At 44.4% G+C, this 15,468-nt stretch overlaps 1 non-coding gene across 1 annotated transcript; it reads left to right on the top strand.

Annotated features, from left to right (window-relative positions):
• Nucleotides 1–13,707: 13,707 nt before the first annotated feature.
• Nucleotides 13,708–13,809, top strand: LOC116638037. Its single transcript, XR_004300601.1, has one exon. It is a non-coding gene; the product is annotated as a U6 spliceosomal RNA (small nuclear RNA).
• The last annotated feature ends 1,659 nt before the right edge of the window (nt 13,810–15,468 follow it).

Here is a 15,468-nt window from a genome sequence, read left to right as displayed (position 1 = left end):
CCCTCTTAGAAAATGTCACCTGGCACTCACTTTGTCAGGTTGTGGAGCACCCCACCACCTATGAAAGGTAAAGGGTAGCATTTTCAAGAGCAACAGTGGAAGGACCCTGTAGGAAATTGATTTTGGACCTTGCACCCACATCAGCTGAATTCATGAATGGATATGTTCAGGAATACTTACAAAGCAAAGTGTTAAGCAGTCCAGGGCCCACGGCTCAGGAAAATATTCACCCAGAATCCATAAGAGAAGTTCCACGGGGTAGTGGCATCTGGGGACAGAGGTAGGAATGCCAGTCCCACTGCTCCATCCTGTCCATCAGCATTGCTATCACTGAGGGAGGTATATTATCATCCCTGTTTTACAGATGAGAACACTGAGGCTAAGAAAACTTAAATAACTTGGCCAAGGAACCAGAGGTCAAGCTTAAATCAAGAAAGGTACCCTGGCAGTGGTGAGGAGCTAGGTCTACCTTACTGGCCACCTGCCCATGGCCACATGACTGGGCCTCCCTCAGGGCAGCCGGGACTGTAGAGGCTGCAAGCTGTAGGTGACCTCACAGAGCTCAGTGAAGACTAGCCCAGGAAGCCTGTACACTTGCCTGCAGGGAGTGTTCGTTGAGGTAGCACTGTTGTGCTAATGACCTGGAACTCTGAGCCCAGTGCATGCTGGGGACATCAGCACTGAGGATACAGTAGATGACGAAACAAATGAAATTCTTGTCCACATGCTGTTCATATGCCAGTGGGGAGACTCAAAAATGCCAGTAAACAAGTCAATATCAACTGGGTCAGCTAATAACAAGTGCAGTGGCCAAAACCAAATAGGGAAAGGCAACAGGGAGGGCGGGGTGGGGACGCGGTCCCCTACTCATATCAGGAGGGCCTCTGAGACCTGAGGGGAGTAGGAAGCAAGCATGTAGATGTCCCCAGCACAGGGGCACAGAGCAGAGGCCCTGGGGCAGGGTGAGTTGGGCACCCACAAGGAATAGATGGGTCTGACCAGGGCGGAGCAAGGGGGTAGGCTGCGGAGACAGTCCAGAAGGGCCGTAAACATGCATTTGAGGACTTTGGCTTTCACTCTGTAAGGGATAAGAGCCACTGAGGGTTTGGGCAGAAGACAGACCCAATATGACTCAAGTGTAACAGGGTCACTCCTGCTGCAGTGCCAGGTATAGACATCGGGGTAGAATGAAAGCAGCAAGGACAGGTGGGTGGCCATGGTAGTCACCTAGGCCAGAGTGGCTGGATGCTTGGACCAGGGAAAATGCAAGAGGTGGGAGGAGAGGCCCAATTCTGGATATATTTGTTGATATGGGATGCCAGAGAAGAGGGAAATGGGATGATTCCCAGACTTCCCACCTGAGCAACCAGAAGGATGAAGATGGCATTCATAGGAAGATTCCTGTGATCCACTCTTTACACTTAAGAGATCTTGTTTTCTCCTCTCTGGAAACACCACAGTGGGAATGATGTAGGGTACTGGGAGAGCCAGTTCACCTGAGTCTTCCAAAACAAGCTGCTGACCAGGTGAGCTCTGGAAAAGCTGTCAGGTGTCCTTTCTTTCACCAACCCCACACTGCCCACATTGCTGTCTTACCTGAGATGATGCTTGCAGAGAGCCACTCCCACCCAAGCTGATGGGTGGCACCTCGCACACACAGACCCAGGTTCTGCCTGGTGGGGACCACAGAGGGGCAGGGGCAGAGGGCCACTGCTGCAACAAAGCTGAGAGGTTGCTAAATTCACATCACAGGCAATCTCAGCAATCAGCTTAGTGCTTTGCAGCCAGCCCAGGGGACCAACAGTATGCCCGAGGTGAAACATAAATGGTCCTGTCTGTGTCGGACACGTCTCGATAAACCCATCTGTAGCCCAGGAAAAGTAAGAGCTCTGACCAGCAGCTGCTTTGGTGCCCAAGGAGTGCTCAGAGGCAGGGCTTTGCCTGCCACAGGGGGGCTCTGGGTTTCCCTCCAGGTCTCCGTAACTCCTGTGGCTGCCTGGGGCCTGGATGCTGGGGGGTTCCCAAGGGGAAGACCATCACCATCACAGTGATATGGTGATGCCCCAAGCCACATGGCTGACAGTGGCAGGAGGGGTGGGTGACCAGGCCTGAAGACAGGGGTCAGGCTTTACGGCACAGGTTTCACCAGGTTCTGGTGATTTCACCACGGTCTGCCTTATTTCCCAAATCTCCACAGGGCACAGAAACCACAGCTTGTCCCACCTGGAGCAGAAGAGGAGCAGGCACAGGCCACAGAGCCAGTCAAGGTGGGCCATTATCAGGCCCTGAATCAGGGGTAGAATTCCTCGAAACTTTTATCCAGGTCTCCATTCCAATCCCACCCCAACACCCCGCCTTTAATTCAAGAGCCTTCCTGGGGTTTTGTACCAGTAATAGATAATTGGTTCTCAGCTTTCTCCAGTGTCCAAAGTCACTTACTATTTATCCATTCACTTCCAGGCTTCCAAAACGTTCTGAACACCTCTTGTCTGATACAGGTGCATCTCATTTTATTGCCCTTTACTTTATTGCACTTTGCAGATTCTTCATCTTTCACAAATTGAAGGTTTGTGGCCACCCTGCATTGAGCACGTCTATCGATGCCATTTTTCCAACAGCATTTGCTCACTTCGTGTCTGTGTCATCCTTTGGTTGTTCTCGTGATATTTCAGATTTTTCATTATTATTATATTTGTTGTGGTGATCTGTGCTCAGTGATCTTTGACATTATTGTGACTGTTCTGAGGCACCACAAACCATGCCCATATAAGACGGTGAACTTAATTGATAAATGTTATGTGTGTTCTGACTCCTCTACCAACCACCTGTTCCCCTGTCTCTCTCCCTCTCAGGCCTTCCTATACCCTGAGACACAACAATATTGAAATGAGGCCAGTTAATAACCCTACAATAGTCTCTAAGTGTTCAAGGGAACGAAGAGTCTCCTGTCTCTCACTTTAAATCAAAAGCTAGAAATGACTAAACTTAGTGAGGAAGGCATGTCAAAAGCTGAGATAGGCTAAAAGCTACCCCTCTTGCACCAAACAGTTAGCCAGGTTGTGAGGGCAAAGGAAAAGTTCTTGAAGGAAATTAAAAGTGCCACTCCAGTTAACACACAAATGAGAAGAAAATGAAGCAGCCATATAGCTGATATAGAGAAAGTTTGAGTGGTCTGGATAGAAGATCAAACCAGCCACAACATTCCCTTAAGACAAAGCCTAATCCAGTGCAAAGCCCTTACTCTCTTCAGTTCTATGAAGGTTGAGAGAGGTGAGGAAGCTGCAGAAGAAAAGTTTGAAGCTGACAAAGACTGCTTCATGAGGTTTAAGGAAAGAACCCATTTCCATAACATGAAAATGAAAGATGAAGCAGCAGGTGCTGATGTAGAAGCTGAAGCAAATTCTCCAGATGATCCAGCTGAGGTCATTAATGCAGGTGGCTACACCTAACAAGAGATTTTCAGTGTAGACGAAACAGCCTTCTATTGGAAGAAGATACTATCTAAGACTTCCACAGCTAGAGAGGAGTCAATGCTTGGCTTCAAAGGACAGGCTGACTCTTATGCCCTAATGTAGCTGGTGACTTTAAGTTGAGGCCAATGCTCATTTGCCATTCCAAAAATCCTGGGGTCCTTAAGAATTATGGTAAAATCTTCTATGTCTGTGCTCTACAAATGGAAAAACAAAACCAGGATGATAGTACATCCATTTGTAACATGGGTTACTGAAGATCTTGACCCGACTGTTGAGAACTACTGACTGCTTATTAACAATGCACCTCCTCACCCAAGACCTCTGATGGAGATGTACGAAATTAATGTTGTTGGCACGCCTGTTAACACAACATCCATTCTGCAGCCCATGGATCAGGAGTAAATTTTGACTCTCAAGTCTTACTCCTTAAGAAATATATTTCATAAGGCTAAAGCTGCCATAGATAGTGATTCCTCTGATGGATCGGGAAAAGTTAATTGGAAATCTTCTGGAAAGGGTTTACCATTCCAGATGCCATTAAGAGCATTTGTGATTCATGGGAAGAGGTCAAAATAGTAACAGTAACATTAACAGGAGTTTAAAAGAAGTTGATTCCAGCCCTCATGGGAGACTTGGGAGGGTTCAAGACTTCAGTGGAAGGAGGGAGTGCAGCTGTGGTGGAAATAGCAAGAGAACTAGAACTAGAAGTGGAGCCTGAAGATGGGACTGAATGGCTGCAATCTCAGAATAAAAGTTGAACAGATGAGAGGTGGCTTCTTACTGACAAGCAAAGAGAGCAGTTTCTTGAGATGGGATCTACTCCTGGTGAAGATGCTGTGAAGATTATTGAAATGACAACAAAGGATTTAGAGTATTACATAAATTTAGTGATAAAGCAGTGGAAGGCTTTGAAAGGATTGACTCCAATTTTGAAAGATGTTCTCTTGTAGGTATAATGCTCTCAAATAGCATCACGTGCTACAGAGAAATTGTTCATGGAAGGAAGACTAAATTGATGCCACAGACTTCATTGTTGTCTTAGTTTAAGAAATCGCCACTGCCACCCCACCTTCAGCAACCACCACCCTGATCGGTCCGCAGCCACCAATATCCAGGCAAGACCCTCTGCCAAGAAAAAGATTACAACCTGCTGAAAGCTCAGAGAACGGTTAGCATTTCTAGCAATAAACTATTTTTTAATTAAGGTATGCACATTATTTTTTAGACATAATGATATTACACACTTAATAGACTACAGCACAATGTAAAGATAACTCTTACGTGCACTGGGAAACCAAAAAATCCATTTGATTCACTCTCTTGGAATATTCACTTTATTGAGCTGGTCTGGAGCTGAACCCGCACTATCTCTGAGGCATGCCTGTGTTATGTCCTCCCTGGTTCTCTTTTTGTTCTTGTAAGTTTTTGCTCTTTTTACTCCTTTACTGTCATTTAAATGAAATTTTGATAGGAGACAGAACACTGTATATGTTCAATTTCCTTGTTTAAAAAGGAGCCCCTTCTTGCCTTTTGGAAATTTTCCCCTAAGATTTTTAATTGCTGCACTGATCCATTCCACACACACATCAAGTGCGCCACAGGCCCTGTGCAGGTGCAAAGGGGATTTAGAAGCAGGACAGACATGACTGGACTCAGAGCCCAGGGAAGAGCAGACAGATGGGGCCAAATGGCTCAATGCACAGCAGAGGGCACCTAAGGGGGCTGGGAAGGATAGCCATCACTCCTTTTGAGTCAGGGATGGCTGGGGGAGCTGGGCCATGGAGGAGCAGCACAGGAGCCCGCCATCTGGGCACAATCCTCCCTACCTGGCCCCATAGAGTGGACAAAGTCAGACTCCTGGGCCTGCCCACCCTGCCTTTGAGATGCAAGCCCCACCTTCCCTGCCAGCTCTGCCTGGACCCTCCAACCATATGCAGCTGTGGGTCTGCACTTTGTCTCACCTCTGCACCTGCTGCTCTGGCATCTGAACACCTTCAAGTGCCCTCTCCCATTCATTTCATGTCAACTAGGAGGATGCCGGAGTTCTGCCCTGAGCACCTAGGCCCCTCCCTCTGTCTCCATAAGTCCCTGGACTTCGTTCTGCCCAATGGCTAACCAACAGTACCATCTTTGGCCATTCAGGTCATCTTCACCAGCCTGGAGCACAGGGCACAGACCAGCGCTGCACAGAGGCCAGTGACTGGCTTGAGTGTCCAGAGGAGAGGCAAGGCTGGCTAGTGCTGGGCACAGGTGAACACGGAATAGTAGGAGGCAGAGGCTAAAGCCAGCCAGGCAGATAAGGGGCTGGACCTGTTGTCAGAGAGGCCAACGCAGGTCATGAGGGGCTTCATCCCCGTCCCCACTCACCTGCTGAAGGCCTCAGTAACAAGAGTCATGGAAGGTCTGTGAGCACTGGACACACAGTGGCTCCCAGTCACTGCGGTCACAGCTTTCCCCTTGGAAAGTTCACGCTGTACTACGCGCTGTCTTGAGCACTTGTGAGCTATTTTTGTTAATCCTCCAAATGTGGGATTTAGGCAGTATTTTCATTTTAGGTTCAAGGCCCAGCAAGAATGCACCTCTGGTTTTGTTGCATCAATAAGTCACCTGCATCATGTTGCCTAGGTCCAAGCCCTATTGGTGAGCAGGGACAGGGAAGGCCCAGCCCATTCTGGTCACTTTCGCAAAGAAGAAGCTCTAGCCCTGGGCTGCCCAACCCCCAGCAGAGAGAAAGCAACCCAGAGAGGACCCCCGCTTGGAATCAGTGCTCACCCAGAGCAGCCCCAGTGAAAACAGTTAAACAGACGGCATCCCAGATGGAGGGTCTGGAGCTACAGAGGGTGACAGGGACAATGCCAAGCTTCCCCCAGATCTGCTGCCTGGACCAACCAAGCAAGGGCAGGAAGGGTCTACACCATCTCACTCTTCCAGACAAGGAAACGGAGGACAGCAGTGGCCGGACCAGGCCTGGGTTCCTGCTCTCTGGCCTGTTAACCTCCCTGTTGCTATCTCTGACTCCCCCTCCTTCACTCCCTACCCCTCACCCCAAGTGCCTGACATGCTGTGCCTGTCTCTGTCTCTTCTTTTCTTCCCTGGTTTTCATACTGAGCTTTCTTCTTGTCTTCATGGTGACATCTGAGCCAGGGGCTTGTGCTGTGGGGCTACATCCCTGGAGAGTCCAAGAATCACTTTCCTAGGGGAGGACACAGGGGGCAAAATGGTCAGTACAGGGCTCCTCAGCCTTTCAGACTAGCTAAGGGCTTTATCCCAGCTTCCCCTGCCCACCTTACCCAGCCTCACCCTTCTAAATTCATCCACTGCATGTCTCCCTCCTCCCACTTTCTTTTAAACCAGCAGAATGTTACCTCCTCTTCCTTTGGAAGGAAAAAAAGTATCTGTAGGCGAGGAAGCCAGTTCCTCCAGACAGCCCAGGCAAAACGCCTAGGTTGCCTGTCAAATTTGATTTCGAAAGATAATTCTATTTTGAACAAAAGAATAATGAAAAGACATCCCCAGCTGTCCTGGAAATATCTCGATTCTCTTCTCCCACCAACTCAGGTGCCAGGCTCGGCTCTGTGTCGCCCCGCCCCCCTGCCGTGTCCACGCAGGGCCCTGCCTGAAGTGGCTCTCCCCTCCTTCCCCATGTCTTCCTTGGCACCCTCTCAGAGCCCTCACCCACTCCTCCCTCTTTGTAGGACTGATGAGGAATGATGACAACCAGGCAGAACCCACAGGGCCTTCTCTGTGCCCAGCGGCAGCGTGCAGCACAGGGTCACACCCACACAGAGCCTGGCACATCCAGTCAGTGCCTACTGAATGACTGAGTCAGCCTCATGCCAGGCCATGGCAACTGGGGAGGAAAGCTCCCGTCTCACCAAAGAGGCTTGGTGGGTTATTTGAGGACTGAAGCGACAAGGCTGCTGGCTAGGGAGCCTAGGATCGTCTCTGCCTGTGCTGGCAACTTCCCCGGTAATGCTGAGAGCACTGTCTGCCAGCAATCCCGCAAGCACCCAGTCCCAGCTCACCTTCTGGGGCTGCACCCACCAAGGGAGGAAGATTCACCCTCTTTTCCTCCATGCAAAAGGAGCCCAGCCCAGGAGCCAACCTGGCAGCTGAGGGGTGTGCCTGGGACACCCTCCAGATGGTCTCATGGGGGAGCCCTGAGCTCACCCCCTCTCCTGCCCTTCCGTCCCAGCAGCACCTGACTGGAGCTGGGGGACACCCTTCCTCTCACTGCTGTAGTCTGCCCCTCACTACCCCCTCACCCCCAATGCTGCCAGGAAGCTCCCTGCACAGGGATTGGGAACACAGGGAAGAAAGGAGAAGGCACAATGCAGGAGAGGGGGACAGTGGGGAGCCCGAGGGAGAGCAGGATCCAGGTGAGGCCCACCCAGGTTCCCAGCCCTTCCTGTGCTACCCTATCCATCACACCCACCAACTTCTGATACCCCACACCATAAATGGCATTGATTTTGCTTGTTGTTTCCCTCCCTGCAATGACTTTCAGCTCCTACAGGGATTCTCGTCCCTTTTGTTCATGTCCCCAGGAGCTAGAACAGTGACAGGCACAAGCAGAAACAGACCCTGGGCATGGACCAGTCAGGGAGGACATGGATGTCACATGGCCTAGGAGGAATCAGGGTTGGGTTCTGCTCAGCACAAAGACACCCAACTGTTTGCCAGGCTTTACCCCATGCACTCCCCACCTGTGTCCCTCATGTAGCCCTGAGAGGGATTATCCTACCAGTCTCCTGACCAGAACACGAGGATCCTAGTCACTGAGCCTCTCCCCCAGCCAGCAGTGGAAGAGGCAGCTGGAACTGGCCTGCACCCAGGGATCCTCAGGGGGGTGGGCACCCACCACTAGCTCCTCCCTGGGAGCAGCCACCTCGGAGGGACCCCCAATCCATCTACACAGCCCCTGAGAAGGAGGAGCTCTCTGCACAGGCAGGGAAGGGAGTGAGGGAAGGAAGCTGCTGCTAGTGTTTTTCTTACCCCAACTTCAGTGAACACTTCCTCCAGGAAAGCATGAGATTTCCAAAAGATGAGCAGCAGAAAGAATGGCCAGTGTCCCTCCAGTTGACCCGTTGTGTTGAGCAAACACATCTCATTGGATGCAGTCACGGAGCGGGGACATTTATGCCCCACCTTCTCCTGGAAGGTATAGTATTGGCTGGTCCTTCTACCCCTGGATTACTGATTTTAGTGCAAGTCTGGTCAATGCAGCTCCAAGAACAGTCTCAAGTCAGTAGCAACCTCACTGAAAGCTTATCAGCCCTGTCATGTAAAGAGGTGATGCTTCAAGACATCCTCAGTGGGAAGGAGGAAAGGAATCTGGGAAGAAGCAGAGGAGTGCATGTTTTTCCTCCTGTGTGATGCAAGAGCCATAAGATGCCCCAAGAGTGGACAGCCCAAGAATAGAGGTGTAAGCACATAATTGAAATTCATCAAAATAACAACTACTACCTGTAATAGCAACGGTAATAGCATAAATATTAAAAAATGAGAGGAAGAAAAAATGAAAAGTACTGGATACCTTAAGCGAACTAAATTCCTCACTTTAATTCAGTCCTCAATAGAACTGAATCCCATGGGTTTTGGTTGATAAATCAAGAATAAAGGCATGCTTGATTCCATGTTTACTACAAAGTCTTTATAAAAATAATTTTAGTGGCTGCATGATACCTATCTGGGCAATTTATTAAGTACCTAGATAGTTGGATATATACCTTTTGCTGTTACCAAGTACAAGGACTAAAATTACTAGACAGGGGTTTAGAATGCTTGACAACTCTTACTTACAGTTGGAGAGGCAATTTCCAGAAAAACAAAAGTTATAAATGGTTAACAGAGGATGATGGGTTAGAAAAGGTGCAGAACGTGACTACATGCCTTTTATTTTCTGTTCTTTTGGACATTTGATTATTTTCTTTGTACATGTTTATATAATATTTGTGTATTATTTTGTTATTTAAACAATATGTTATCAAACATTCTAAACATTTCTCTAGTAGTTTCAGTCCTAGAATTCAGTTACAGTAGAAGTTATAAGTCCAGTTGTTAATATTCTATAGCCACTAAAATTATTTTTATAAAGAATTTATAACAATTATGAGAAAAACTTCTGTTAAAATGTAAAATGAAAACTGCAGAACATGAAATTGCATATGGACTAAGGTCACAACTATATATTAAAAAACAAAACAAAACAAAAAAACACAAGGGCGCCTGGATGGCTCAGTCAGTTAAGCGTCTGATTTCAGCTCAGGTCATGATCTCAGGGTCCTGGGATTGAGCCCAACCTCTGCCATGTCAGGCTCCGCACTCAGTGGGAAGTCTGCTTGAGACTCTCTCCCTCTCCCTCCGCCCCACCCCATGCTTGTGAGCTCCCTTTCTTTCTCTCTCTGTCTCTCTCTCTCTCTCTCTCTCTCAAATAAATAAATAAATCTTTAAAAAAATAACAGAAAGCAAAAAAATCATCCTAGAATTTTTTTAATGGGAAAAAGTATCCTAAATGTTAACAGTGGTTGTCTTTGGTAAGAGGCACGACGGGAATTTAAAAATTCTTCTTTCTAACTCTGACTTTCACATTTTTGTTAATAGAGAAAATGTGTGATTTTTTTTTTTAATGAAGAGGGAAGTAGATATTGAACTGTGAATTCATGGCAACAAGGACTGTCAGCATAATTTAACTTGGTAGGTCTTGTTTTACACGTAAGAAGAGAATGGACACAATCAGGTGATTTCTGTTTGTCCTCTTTGCTGCCAACAGAACTGAGATGACACTGAAAGCATTTGAGTCCCCACTAGTTGAGTCACAGTCCAGATGAACCCCAAATGACTCTAATTATCTGCTGCCAGTTATGCGAAACACATTCTCTGAGGGGATAGAATTCTTCACAGCATAAGAGCAATCCCAGCACCAGGAAACAGGAGATTCTAAATCCAGCTGTACCACCACCTGCCATGAGCTCATTCTAGTCACCTTCCCTCCACAGGTAACCCTGGCCTCTAGCAGGGAGCCAGAGTTGTACCATTTCTCTAATCCCTCAAGGTCTTGGCTCCCCTGCAGAGCTATGACTCCATAAGTGTGCTGGTGACTCAGATCTACCACTAAGGGAAAATGCATTCCCTGAAGCAAAACAACTCCATATGGCAAAATGCTGCCCTCGAAACTGACTACAAAACACTGTTAATCTACCCACCCAATACTCACCCTGAAAGGTATTTCAGTGTATTTCAGATATAACCCTGATGTCTTATTGTTCATGGTTATTTCAGCCAAAAGAAATTACATAAAATGAGGGAGCAGAGGTGGGTTATAGTGAGGATGGGGAGAGGAGAGATGAGTGGAAGCTATTAACACCTACTGAATGTTCTAGAACTTCACATACCTCCTTTAATGTTTACAAAACAGGGATGGAGAGGAAAGTGGAGCTTGGTTGACTAGGTTCAAAAAGCCAAATCTGTCCTGTTCAAAATCCAGTGCACTTTTCATTCTCTCTATCAATGTCCCTAAATATGTGATTTGTGTGTGTACTAGAAGTGAGCAGTTAAATATATTTATGGTTTATAAATAAAACATTTATAAAAGTGATGATTTTTATTCATGTGTGGTGAAACCACCAGTTGAAATTTGTAATGACTCATTGACAAGTTATGCTCTGACTTTCAAGTAACAAAATTAGAGTTTAAAGGTTTTTGATGATGAGAGCATATTTCTGATGGGACAGATTGAAGAGGATATGAATTTCAGTTTCTCCAGGTAACCCCTACAGGTAGATTTCAAGCAGAAGTGGTATGTATACTTAAAACTGGGCTTTCATATGGGTAAAATAGAGACTTCTGCTTACAACCAAAAGGAAGTAACAAGGACTGGATTTATCCTCCCACCTGAAACATAACAGCAGCAGAAACTGATAAAAAAGTGAAACAAAGATCTGCAAGACACTGTACTTAAGGCAACAGAATATAATGATTCCTGAGAGATGGAGAAAAACTAAAGCGAGCCCTAAAGTTGCCCCAGTTTATCATCCTGGGAGTTCAAATTCCAAGGCAAAGCACAGGAGTTCAAATTAAGGAGGAGCCTTTCAGACTCCCTAAGTTGAGGAGATGGAATGGAGGACCCAGGAAGACCAAGTCCACCAGAGTCCACAGAACAGTGCTGAGTACAAAAGAGGTGCTAAGAGAGAAACTCTTAACAACCATAGAGGACCTGCCTCAACTCCTCAGCTGAGAACTGATCAGCATATACTTGTAAACAAACTATTCAAGGCCATGAAAAGACAGACCCTAAGGATTGGAGGTAACAGTGCCTGGCATCAAAAGAAGACTGGGAATAATGCCTGTTCCCACCAACCATACTAAAAACGTTGAAATTCATGGGGCCTCAGTAATAGTGAACACTAGACTTAGGATACTAAGGATGCTTAAGGTGCACTGCTCCTAAAAGAATCTTCAAAGCAAGACTCAAAATCATCAAACTGTTTCCAAGTACTCAAATGTGTTCTGAAGCAAAACTCAAGAATATTTAAGAGGATACAAAAATATCCATTACCCAACAAGGTAAAACTCATAATGTCCAGCATCAATAAAAAATTAGCAGGTATACAAAGAAGCAAGAAAATAGAACTCCCAATGAAGAGATAAATCAATCAAATCTAACCTACAACCTCATAGAGGTTTGAGTTAGCAAATAAAGACATAAAAACCAGAGCTAGGACTAAGGTGAGACAGAAGAGGCATGTAAGGCACAAAATTTCAGGAGACACTGATTCTCAAACTTGTGTAAATGCAGATCAGACCAAGAGAAGTTAGAGAGGTAAAACTCTAAGCAACCACAAAAATAATAAGATAAAGCCAACAAAGAAGATAGCATAAAGTCTTTTTTAAACTATGTAATAAATCCCAAAGAAGACAGAGAAATAAGAAAAGGAGACTGGAGAACAGATAGGACAAACAGAAAACCAAAAGCAAGATGATGGATTTAAATTTAATAACACCAATAGTCACATTAAATACAAATGGATAAATACTCCCAAATTAAATGGCAGATATTGTCATATTGGATAAAAAAGCAATACCCAAATACTGCCTACAAGAAATACACTTGAAACACAGACACAAATAAATTAAAAGTAGAAAGATAGAAAAAAGATATATCATGCTAACACTGGCCAAAAGAAAGCTGGAGGAGCTATATTAATATCAGATAAAATAGGTTTCAAAGAACAAAATATTACCATGGACCAAAATGAGTATTTCATAATAATAAAATGTTTGTTGGATTAGAAGGACATAAAAATATTACCCACTCATGCCCCTAATATCAGAGCATCAAATTACATGAATAAAAAACAAAACTTCAAAGAGTAATAAATCTAAAATTATAGTTAGATATTTCAATACCCCATTCTCAATAATTGCTAGAATAAGTAGACAGAAAATTAGTAAAATTAAATTTGAACCACACTATCAACCAACCTGATCCAAAAGATATTTAGAAGAACAATCCATCTAAGTGAAATAAGTCAAGCAGAGAAAGTCAATTATCATATGGTTTCACTTATTTGGGGAACATAAGGAATAGCATGGAGGACATTAGGAGAAGGAAGGGAAAAATGAAAGGGGGGAAATTGGAGGGGGAGACGAACCATGAGAGACTATGGACTCCAAGAAACAAACTGAGGGTTTTAGAGGGGAGGAGGGTGTGGGGATGGGTTAGCCCGGTATTGGTTATTAAGGAGAGCACATATTGCATGAAGCACTGGGTGTTATATGCAAACAATGAATCATGGAACACTACACCAAAAACTAATGATGTAATGTATGGTGACTAGCATAACATAATAAAATAAAATTTAAAAAAATAACGAGGGACAAAAAAAAAAGAAAAAGAACACTCCATCCAAAAAAAGCAGAATACATATTCTTTGCAAGTGTGCATAGACCATTTATTTGGATAAACCATATTCTGGATCATAAAACAAATCTGCATAAATTTTAAAGAATTCAAAGAATACGCAAACTGTTCTCTGTCACAAATATGTTATATTAGAAATCAATAACAGGAAGATATCTTTAAAATCCCCAAATACCTGGAAACTAACATGCTTATAAGTAATACATGAAATAACAAAATCAAAAGTTTAATTAGAAATTAGAAAATAAATTGCTATAACTAATAAATTCAGTAAAGTTACAGGATACAAAACCAATATATAAAAATATTTTGGTGCTCATTTTGGCACACATATTCTAAAATTGGAACAATACAGAGCTTAGCATGGTCCCTGCACAAGATAACCCACAAATTCATGAAGTATTCAATATTTTTTTAAAAATCTTCTGTATTTCTATGCACTAATAACAAACTATCAGAAAGAGAAATTAAAAATAACCCAATTTACAATTACATCAATAAGAATAAAATACATAGGCATAAATTTAACAAAAGAGATGAAAGATCTATACACTAAAAACTATAAGATATTGGGCAACTTCGGGGCACCTGGGTGGCTCAGTCGGTTAAGCAGCTGCCTTCGGCTCAGGTCACGATCCCAGGGTCCTGGAATCGAGCCCCGCATCGGGCTCCCTGCTCGGCGGGAAGCCTGCTTCTCCCTCTCCCACTCCCCCTGCTTGTGTCCCCTCTCTCGCTGTGTCTCTCTCTGTCAAATAAATAAATAAAATCTTTAAAAAAAAAAAAGATATTGGGCGGCTGGGTGGCTCAGTTGGTTAAGTAACTGCCTGCGGCTCAGGTCATGATCCCAGGGTCCTGGGATTGAGTTCCACATCAGGCTCCCCCTGCTCTGCGGGGACCCTGCTTCTCCCTCTGCCTCTGCCTGCCACTTCCCCTGCTTGTGCTCTCTCTCTATCTCTCTATCTCTCTGTCAAATAAATAATTAAAAATCTAAAAAAAAACTATAAGATATTGATGGAAGAAATTGAAGAAGGCACAAATAAATGGAAAGATATTCCATGCTCATGGATTGGAAAAATTAATATTGTCAAAATGTCCATACTAGCCAAAGCAATCTACAGATTCAATGCAGTTCTTATCAAAATTCCAGTGGCATTTTTCACAAAAATAGAACAAAGAACCCTAAAATTTGTATGGGATCACCAAAGATCCCAAAGATAGCCAAAGCAATCTTGAGAGAGAACAAAGCTGGAGGTCTCACACTCCCTGATTTTCATCTATATTACAAAGTTATAATTATCAAGCTATAGTATGGAATAGTCATAAAAACAGACACATAGACCAATGGAACAGAATAGAAAGCCCAGAAATAAACCCACACATATTTGGTCAATTAATTTATGACAAAGGAGCCAAGAATATAGCATAGGGAAAAGACAGTCTCTTCAATAACTGGTATTGGGAAAACTGGACAGCTACATGCCAAAGAATGAAATTCAATCACTATCTAATACCATACACAAAAATTGGATTAAAGATTTGAACCTAAAACTTAAAACCATAAAACTCCTAGAAGAGGGGTGCCTGGGTGGCTCAATCGGTTAAGCATCTGCCTTCAGCTCAGGTCATGATCCCAGGGTCCTGGGATAGAGCCCCATGTAGGACTCCCTGCTCAGTGGGGAGTCTGCTTCTCCTTTTCCCTCTGCCCTTCCCCTTGTTCATGCTCTCTCTCTCTCTCTCTTTCTCTCTCTCCCTCCCTCAAATAAATAAATAAAATCTTAAAAAAAAAAAAACCTCCTAGAAGAAAGTATAAATGGTAAGCTCTTTAACATCAGTCTTGGTGATTATTTTTTGGATCTGACATCAAAAACAAAAACAACAAAAGCAATATAAACAAGTGGGACTGCATTAAACTAAAAAGCTTTGCACAACAAAGGAATCAACAAAATGAAAATACAACCTACCAAATGGGACAAAATATTTGAAAATCATGTATCTGATAAGGGGTTAATCTCCAAAATATATAAAGAACTCATACAAGTCAATGACACACAATCCAATTAAAAATTTGACAGA

The sequence above is a fragment of the Phoca vitulina genome, unplaced genomic scaffold, assembly GCF_004348235.1.
Source record: "Phoca vitulina isolate PV1807 unplaced genomic scaffold, GSC_HSeal_1.0 scaffold1, whole genome shotgun sequence".
NCBI classification, from domain to species: domain Eukaryota; kingdom Metazoa; phylum Chordata; class Mammalia; order Carnivora; family Phocidae; genus Phoca; species Phoca vitulina.
The sequence above is the reverse complement of the archived record's forward strand: the minus strand, read 5'-3'. Positions and strand labels throughout refer to the sequence as shown.